We start from the raw sequence: 9,211 nt of genomic DNA, 5'->3' as shown, positions 1-9,211 counted from the left end.
GATACCCTTCCAGGCCTCACTGTACGAATGCGTTGTCAACGAATCAAGGTTCACCAAGGGAAGAAATCCAGCTAAGCCTTGACTTTCCCATTTATTTCTCTCACATTCTCTGACGTTGTGCTTTTAAATAGAGCAGGGTCAGGAAATATTCTCCACTTGTGCTTTATTAGCCGTAGGTATTAAAAGGAACCAATTTCCGAACCCTAATCTCGATGCACATAAACGTTTTTGTTTCTATCCGGGAGAATAAACTCGCCTAATTGAACCGATTGAGCGTAATGACCGAAGCGCAATGATGAAACAATGCAGACAGCAAGGCGAAATCAGCTGAATAGTGTCCCAATTGCTCTCGCTAAATTTTTTAGCGCTACTCACGTTTTCGTGAAGGAAGGACGTCTGTATTTCCCGTTACAGCAATATGGGTTTGTAGTTACACTCCTATTAAAGAAAAAACCCAGCGTGACCATCGGCTACGCTATCCTCTGGAGGCGGCGTGGCCTCCAGCGTGTTCCAGTGACCAGGGTCCGGTGCGCTCTAGCATTTCCGCGTACAGCGTATTTCAGCGTTAGGTAGTCCCATAATGAGGCATATGCTTGAAGCAAAGCTACAGCGCCACTGGGTTTTCCGATAGGGGGGCGCAGCTCGAACTTGGTTCGAATTTATAAGAGTGCGCCAATCTTCTGGAGCCTGCTCACCACAGAATGTCTGAAAACATTCACCATGGTTGTTGGAAAGAAACGAGCTCCCATCTTGGTGGAAATGCGGTCGCAACACCCCAACGAAAGGGTTGTTTTGTTTGTTGACGAAATGAACAGGCAGTTCCGTCACACTGACCCTGACATGGCGGAAGAGAAAAAGCTGCACTTCCTAATGAGTGGTGTCAAGCATGAGCTGCTCGCTGGGGTTGTGCGTCATCTCCAAAAACCGTCACTGAGCTTGCGTGCGAGGCAGCAATGATTGAGAAATCTGTATACATGCTCGCAAGACAGTGCGACCACAAATTACAGTCGTGGCAGCTAGCCCGGCAGCCGCCGTTGAATCCTCAGGTATGCCTTTCGTGAAATGACCAGCGCCTAGTTCGTGAAGAGAACGTAACATCGCGAGTTCGCGGTACCTCTTTCAAACCAAACCGCAACCTAAGGTCCCAGCAATTTCCGATGTGATGCGTTAGAAAGTGCAGCATGCATCGTAGGCTCCTAAGCCTACATAAACATGTACTGAACCTGCAGCTATCGTCCACCGCTGCCGTTCTTCGTCATGATGCTCCCGCTATTGGTCGCCAGGACGCCCTTTCGCACCGGCGTCCAACGTCACCAGCCTCACCGCGTACATTTAAACCCCATACTCTAAGGAAAACTGAGGTGTAGCGAAAACCAGATCACCAACCATGGTGGTAACACTGCGGGGGAGTCGGAAACATCTACCCTCACTGCAACTACGCAACTACGCAACGACGGCCAACGCTGCGATCTACCCGAACGACGGCAGCGACTGTCCACGATGCCCCCACGACAGGACCAAACCCGCGCTTAGCAACACGACGACAACCACGACGTGTATTTACCGACAATTAACGTGAACCAGCCGTGACACGATGGCTAGATGATCTATAAACTAGAGAACGACTACTGCTGATGTACACATATCCATCGAGGAGATTGTCATATTCACACTAATAGACACTGGAGCCAAAAACGCCACCACGTACCCTGCTCCGTTCGTCTGTTGCCTAACCGCTCCCGTGACGTAATACTAGGCATAGACTTTCTAACCGACATCGGTGCTATTATTGATTGGCAGGCCAAGTGTAATAGTGTCAGCGCAGGTCACGCCATGACGCCTAATCCAAGCGTAATGACCGAAGCGTAATGAGCACGAGATCGCGGGTTCGATTCCCGGCCGCGGCGACTGCTTTTGTGATGGAGGCGAAAAGGAAAAACGCCCGTGCATACGAGATTTCGACGCACGTTAAAGATCCCCAGGTGTCCGAAATTAATCCGGAGCCCTCCACTACGGCGCGCCTCATCGCCTGCGTTGCGTCGGTGCGTTAAACCCTGCAATCAATCAATTCGGTACTTCCCTCGGGACTGTTGAAGTCCCCGTCACCATGCCTCCCCTGCAAGCCTGTTCCTCGCCGTCTGTATACTCTCCTGCTGGTGCTCCTAACACTGACACTATCGAGGCTAGCTACATGAGCTTGCTTGTGGAGCGGGGTATCTGTTACCAGACGTATTGTGGTCTTGACGCTAAAGAAAATGCAAGTATTTATCACGAATTTCACCCAAACATATCAGCCCATAAATAAGCGCGCTCGTATTGCATTCCTTAATGAAACTCAGGAACAAAGTAGCGTGATCGTCGTCGGCGACTTTCACTGCAATGCTGATTCCGCCTTTAAGTAGGCTCAACGCTTCGACGTGGCCCGGTGCTGTCAAAAGAAATAAAAAATCGTTATCCCGCCCTGTGAAAGTGGACGCCCAGCGATGCTGGTGTAAACGACTACAAGTTTTGTTGGGGGAGGCTATGAAATGTTTCTGGACGTCTCGGCGGGCTTGTCGCTTGCGTTCGGCTTCTCCTGCAGTAAATGCTGGGTCCTGCCACACATACGCTCGGCGTATTGCGCGAGATCTGCTCTATTTAGTGGCGGTAGCCCTGCATAGCCTTCAAAGATAACCCGCAAACGCAATCTTTGCCCGGAACACATGTTGGTGGGGTTTGAGGGATCAGGGAAATTTAGGGCTTTGCTACACCGTCACAGTGACTGTTTATAGTCGACTTCGATCTTCGTTGGACGCCCCTTGCAAAGCACGGAATAATCACTGTAGATGGCACCCGACCAAGGCGACGGTCACCTTACCGCGTGTGTACCCACAAGAATGAAGCTATGTGTACTCAAGTCGAAGGCATGCTCCACGACGACACTATCAACGGCCCAAAAGCACATGGGATGCTCAGAACTCAGAACTCAGAACTATGTTTATTACATAAAAAACAGGTACAGAAAATGGGTGAAGAGTCATCTGGATCCTTAGCCGACATGGCTAGTCATGGATCCATAACAGAATAACTACAATAAACAGAAAAACAATCCAAACAATAATTACATATAATGTGAGCTAGGTAAATATATTTAGCTATGTGTTAACAGGGTGAGGTATAATGTTCAGACATGAAAAATTCTCTTAAGGAACGAGTGTTATTTGGTTTCATTTTTATATTCACTGGCACATTGTTCCATAGTTTGGCACTTAGGTAAGAAATAGTGCGGCGACCGTACACATTATGTATTTTTGGTAAATTAAGATTACATTTGTGGGCATGTCTGGTGTTTCGTTTAGGTTCTATTACAACGGATGATCGCTTGGATTTATTTAGTGCTCTTTGAACTAGCAATGTTGTTTTGTAGTCCCTTGCTACATTAAATGGCATAATGTTAGGTTCTGAAAGCATAATGTTAAGTTCCGACTTGTGCTTGTAAAAAAAAAGACTGCAGTCTGATGTTCCGCACTGAATATCGGCTACTGAACAAAGTCATAAAAAGACGTATACCCCTCTTATGAACCTTGAACGCCCTTGACCCCCCCCCCCCCCCCCCGGTTACTGGAAAATTGGACGGGAGGATAAGGTCCATGAGGTGATAGCGTCTATAACGCCGGGTGGCCTGTACGGTTACAAGGTGAGGCCGTTTGGACTTTACACAGCACCAGAAACGTTTTAATAAGTAATTGACACTGTGCTACCATACCTCAAAAGGCACACCGGGCTCGTCTACTTCAACGACATCGTGGTATTCGCCAGGAGCATAGATTAGCACTTAACAAAGTTGCAGTCCGTACTTAACCCGACGAGAATATTAGGATTAACCCTTAAACCTGAGAAGTGCGGCTTTGCGTAGAGGAACTGAAGACTTTGACCCACGTCGTCAACGCCGAGGAGTCCTTCCTGACCAAGCGAAAACTGCAGCCATCGCCAATATCACAGCTGGGTAAATTGCACAATTACGTTTCCCGTAATTCCCAGGCCTAAACGCCCATTCATTTCCAGAGGAGGAAGTCAATGAGAAAGTAGCAACGGTGTTTTATTTGTACAGAAAGTTACAAACAATTCACGGGATCGTACATGGTGGTAAAGTTAAAAAATAAATGTAGCTAAAAATATTCAATTGGACATATTGAAATGAAAATTATTATAATAATGACGGTGTGGCATCGGTTTAAACAAAGCTGCCGCGTGGTTAAACTACCACGAGGCCAGCTATAGAGGAGAGGACATTTGTTCCACAGGAACGAGGGATATCGGGGCATCCAGTAGAAGTAGCAGCAGTCAAAGAGGTATGTAGTAACGCTTCTGCATTTAGGTTGTTAGATGGTCAGGTAGAATGTCACTGTTATAAGGCTTTATTTTGCGAATCATTGTCGATCGTCTTGGCACAAAACAAAAAACAATCTTGGTGCATTCAAAAATAAGCAAGGGTAGGGAAGAGATTACAATGTACTCCACCTGTAAAATTATTGATTATTTTAGACCGTTAATGCAAGAAATTGACGAACGATGTCAGAAATGTGGGCAACTAAAGTCACATATAGCGAAACCTATGGAGCACTTATCATGAAGATGCTTTGACTTTGTCAAACTCTAGCGTAAAAATCTGTTAGATCGCCTGGCCCACGGAGACCTGGCTCCAGGCACCGAGTACTTCCCGCCATACACCGGGCCGAATAGATATGCAGCGATGGGAGCGGAAGCTGCTGACTTTGCCCGCACTGGAGCAGCGACTGGTTTGGCATTGAAGACTGTGTCGGCACTGCGGCCCGGCGCGGTTCCTGGCTCGTTGGTGTCGATGGTGGCGCGGAATCCGTTGGCGTCAGCGACATAGTTGACCCGGCGGAAGATGCCGTACTCATCCCGGTAGCCGTACGAGCCGGTCTTGGTGTTGCTGGCATCGCTCTGCTCCTTGTGGTATATCCGCGTTCCGAACTCGTCCGTGTTGTCGTAGCCGAAGCTGTACGGCTGTGGAGGCTGCGTGAGTTAATCGCGAGTGACATGTAAATTGGTGAAGGAACCAACAAATTCAGTATACGGTTGCAGGCTATAGTTCTCGCTTCAAAAAGTGAGTAACCTTCAGTCCAAAGCTAAGGGTACAACGTGGTTAAACTAGTTTTGTTTAGTTAATCTATCTCTCATACGTTTTCACAACATTTGATTGCTTAGGGTATGTGGATAAGTCACTGGCCTGTTATTTCGATTCGGTTGGTTTGACTGCGGTTCCTTTCGCGGAATTTTTTACACTGAAGCTGGTTAGAAATTCGTTGATTCCGGCATTTTACAAAAATGAGTATAACAATGTGAAGAAAACAAATCACCGGGACCGGAACCGGCAGAATTGGAACCTGGTACTAGTAGATCTACAGATGTAATGTCAGTCTTTTTACCCCCTCGGCTACGACGGGTTTTTTTCTTTATTGCAGGCAGCCACTACTGTGAGTTAGTACCCGGGTGTCAAACGGCTTACTCACGTGGCTGTGACTATGGGTGGAGGAACCCCGCCACCTGCCCGAAAGACAACACGTGATACGGTGTACGTGACACCTGCGGGCACCTTGTTTAAGTGTGCGGGTTTGGTTCGTTCTTTCGGCTTCTTTTATTTGCTTCTTTTTCATGATGGTTGTGAAGGTTACACACAGTTTCGCTACCTTCGTGGCTTGCGTGTGGGTGTAATTAAGGCGTTAGTGTAACGCAGCGCCGCCACGTCGCTAAAAAGGCTCAATATTTTAGCTTACATGATGGCGCCTGAGGTTTTAGTCGCTTCCGCTACCTACGACAGCAATGTTTCCCATCATGGGCAAAGTATGATACATTCATATGTCGCAAGTTATTCATTTACGTGTCGCAGGTCGAGGAACTCGAGTGTCTTAAAATATGTTGCATACAAGTGTCGCAAACGTTCCACTTAAGGCTAATGACCCAAGTTAGTTTAAAGCAAGGAACGCACGCATCTTCTCTCGTTAACACTAAACTTCATACCACAGTCAAAGATCAGTACTGCGGAAGAACATGTTTATTATCAAGGAGGATAACAAGACATAGGCGCAGCTCGTCGCTCAAAATGAGCGCACTGGTTAAACTAAGCTTGCGTACGCACGTTTTCGTACTTCCCATTTGATACGCATACAACAAAAAATACGGCTTGGTTCCGATATCCGTGGTTGTTTGCAAAATGTCGTTCATTTTCTTAACCGGTAATACATCGTGTTTTATCATTTGCGCCAAGCCGAGCGTGCCATTAAATGTTTTCACAGTGAGTGCAGACCGCGCATTATTTCGTTGAATTGTGGTAAGGAAGAAAATACTATAAAGATTACCCCACGAACGTACGCGGCCTTCATTTACAAGTGTCTCCTTGCTGGCTTTCTTATTACAAATCGGCAAGGTCTTCGACTAAAGCTATTTGGGATCTAGCTGTAGTCAATAAGCTCATACACTGGAACCTCGCCGATATCTCCCCCGGACTTACAACGACCCGCTTCCCACAACGGATCACCGAGCTCCCGGCAAAGTTCCCATAGAAACAATGCATTAAACCCCGATGATATGACACTCGTGTGCACGCGATACTCTTCATACAAGGGACCCTGGCTAGGATAAACCGGTGTTTTTCCCATCTCTTATACTGCTTCACCGCCTCGTCCCAACTTTTCTTTATTCCGAACCCCAGTTTGACGCTGCTTAATGTGTTAAGGTCTGCAGGGGGCCAGACCACTTGCTGAACAGACACAAGCACACGTGAGCGGGAGTTAACCTTCGACGGCCCCACGCGGCAGCAGTACGCCAACGCACCAAGCGCAAGAAGTGAACGTTCATGTGGTAGACGGACCGTGAATTTGAAGCTCCCATCGAGCCGTCGACGAACGCGAAAACAAGTGCGACGGAACCCCACGGCGATGACCGAACACCCGCTTCCCCGACAGCGTTTAATCGAAGTTTCTTCCTTTCAAAACGCTCTCTCTCATTGTATATTGGCTCTCTGCTTATAACTGTCTTTTAAAGCCGCCTTATCACTCCCCTACTTTCTTTGGTAAGCATCAGTTCACGCACGTCCGCCGCAACGGTGGAGACACGTATAGGTTGGCACCGCCATTTTGGGTCAATCGCTGGCCGTCACAGCAAGTCACTGTAGCAAGACCGCGCTTAATGTTCGCTGCAACACGGTTTAGTCGGGAAGTTTAAATCATGTTTTTCGCGTTGTTGAATCTTGTACGAAACGAAAACAGCTGTGTTGAACACTTTGGCCCAATAGGGACTGCACATTACCATTCAAAAGCTGTCTCCACCATGCACGGGAATGCTGTTCTCTTTTTTGTTCTTTTTTTTCATAAACTTTGCTTTTCTTCGTGCTGGAAATTTGGGCTAAAGGTTTGCAGATAACGCGAGAACGGGCAAAATATTGTAGGTTAAATAGGTTTTTTGGCCCACCTATGCGTGATATCGCCTACTATGCCGGCATTTACCCGCACACCGGTCATACGACACCCCCGTCACACGACGCTTTCTCGCGGTCCCTTGAAAGTCGTATTATCGGGGTTCCGCTCAAATAATTCGTTCGCTGCGCTATAGTGGCCGACATTGTGTGTTTTTATACGGGTGCATTGACAGCACCGGCTGGTTAAATCGTGGATGTACTGGGTCAAATTTACAAGCTTAGATAATAACGTTTTTGCAGATAGCCCTCTTATCGTGACAACAACTCTGTTAAACATATGTTTTTAACTTTTTACAGCATGAGATCTTGCCTTATATGGGCAAGGCTACCGGAAATAAAAAATCCAACAGCGTCTCAAATTGTATATTCGAAAGGTTTTTAAGCAATAAACGCCACTGAGTTTAAACGTACGATGGACCGGTAGTACACCGGAAACTGTCAATGGCAGTGCTCCTTTTACTTCTGGCATAGTCACGCCTCCTTAACACTTTTAATATACGTTGTCAACGATTATAACTGCTGAAACGAAAAACGCAATGCCGCTTCTGTAGAGCAACGGAGGTGCTTACGTAAACGGGATCCAACGAACTAACATCTGGAGTGGCTGCTGACGCCTCAAGGGGACCCCGGAGTCCCCTGTAGAAGTTTCCTTGGAAACCATAGGGGCCTTCGGCTAAGGCACAGGCAAAAAGGGTTGCGACAATAACCTGAAATGAAGCAGAACATGGTGACGAGTCCGGGGGATGTCGTGACTCGTACATGTCTTACAAGTCGTTGGATCTAATGTCGGGCGCAAAATTTGAAAGTTTCCATTATTCTGCAACAATGTCAAAATCTTACCTTCCCAAGCATGGTTGGTTTCAATGAAGCGTGTTTACCAGAACTGTTGAGCCCACAATTCTACCTTCACTTGTGTGAAAGGATGGCTAACAGGTAAGGTTAGTGTGAGTGTTTCCGGACATCCTAGCCTTTTATACTGCGTGGAGCGCTTGTACTGCCCCGTAGCTCAACGCCGGAAAGAGGAACACGACACCCTCCTCTTCTTGTTTCGCACAAGTGGCGGAGTGAAACAACACGCCTGAAGCACGACCGTTTATTTGTTTGCTACTTTGCTGTGGGACTTTGACCACGTTTGTGGATGTACGCTTTTTTTTGTTACATTATCTGTCTACTAGGAAGCGCGTAACTAAAATGCAGCGAAAAATGTCTTCTTTGAAGCTCTATGGTGTAAGTATATGGCCGCAATAATGCTAAAGCAAGGTCGCAAGCCGGTAGAGCGTCGAATTGGAAAGCAAACTATGCTATCAAGGAAAAGTTTCGTTTGATCATAGTACATAGATTTTTTTATTTATTGCACCGATTGTTTTATAAAGGAAAGATGTCGTCTTTGAGTGTATCACAGGAACACCTTGCGAAGATATAAGCAATTTGTCAATAAAGAGGTGCTGATATTGGTCGAAGAGCGAGTGCTTAATTGAAAAGTGTAATAAACCTAAAGAAACCTCGCATGTTATGCGCGCCTGCTTCCACTAGTTACAGAACAAAAGTGATGCTTGTAGCAAATTTTATAACGTGCGCACCCTTAGCCAAGGATTCAGAATAGTCCCTGAAATTTTTGCTTTATCATCAGAAGTTTAAAAACTTGCGCACTTGGCTGACAGAAGAGCTGGCACAGATTCTGAGCATCTATATGCCACCAAATGGCAGCAAACGCTGTTAGCCCCAACTGCT

At 46.8% G+C, this 9,211-nt stretch overlaps 1 pseudogene across 1 annotated transcript; it reads right to left on the bottom strand.

The window, feature by feature from the left end:
• Positions 1-4,155: 4,155 nt before the first annotated feature.
• On the bottom strand, positions 4,156-8,332 carry LOC144168117 (cuticle protein 10.9 pseudogene; annotated as a pseudogene). Its single transcript, XR_013322161.1, has 3 exons — positions 8,321-8,332; positions 8,050-8,187; positions 4,156-5,019 (listed from the first exon to the last, which is right to left on the bottom strand). The product of XR_013322161.1 is annotated as a cuticle protein 10.9 pseudogene (transcript).
• Between the last annotated feature and the right edge of the window lie 879 nt (positions 8,333-9,211).

The sequence above is a fragment of the Haemaphysalis longicornis genome, unplaced genomic scaffold, assembly GCF_048455015.1.
Source record: "Haemaphysalis longicornis isolate Haplotype H1 unplaced genomic scaffold, Haemaphysalis longicornis Haplotype H1 scaffold_2, whole genome shotgun sequence".
Lineage (NCBI taxonomy): Eukaryota > Metazoa > Arthropoda > Arachnida > Ixodida > Ixodidae > Haemaphysalis > Haemaphysalis longicornis.
This window is presented reverse-complemented; position numbering and strand designations above follow the sequence as displayed.